Raw genomic sequence first — 501 nt, 5'->3', positions numbered from 1 at the left:
AAACAAATGACATCTAACCTATGTTGGGCCCATACTCTAGCCGCAGCATGGATACGAGTAAATGCCGAATGCGTGAATAAACCTGCTACATTATGGGACGCTATGCGAAGTGGTCTATTATTAGGCCTCCTGCATCTTGTCCGTCGCCCCATTTACCTAGGGGGTATTTCCGTATCCCCATTTCCGCAGACTACTACTATATTTCTCACTTCCTCCTCCTCGCCGACTTGCATGAGGTCACCCGGGTCGTCATGTGGAAGAACATGAAACCTGGGCGGGCTTATTACCGAGTCCCTCCTCTTGTGTTGGGGACTGACCCCTGGAGATGACGTGCGTGACGTTGGTTTGTCCGCATGCTTGCCCAGCACAGGTTGGTCGGTGGGCAGAATTGGGTTTCCACGATGCGTCCGTCTGTTTTGTAATTGCCATTGCTGTTCATCTGGCCTATTTCCGGCCACATCTTGAATCGGTTGGCCAAGTAAGGGGTGCATGATGGAGTGA

Source organism: Volvox carteri (assembly GCF_000143455.1).
Source record: "Volvox carteri f. nagariensis unplaced genomic scaffold VOLCAscaffold_52, whole genome shotgun sequence".
Lineage (NCBI taxonomy): Eukaryota > Viridiplantae > Chlorophyta > Chlorophyceae > Chlamydomonadales > Volvocaceae > Volvox > Volvox carteri.
Note: the sequence above shows the minus strand (reverse complement) of the source record.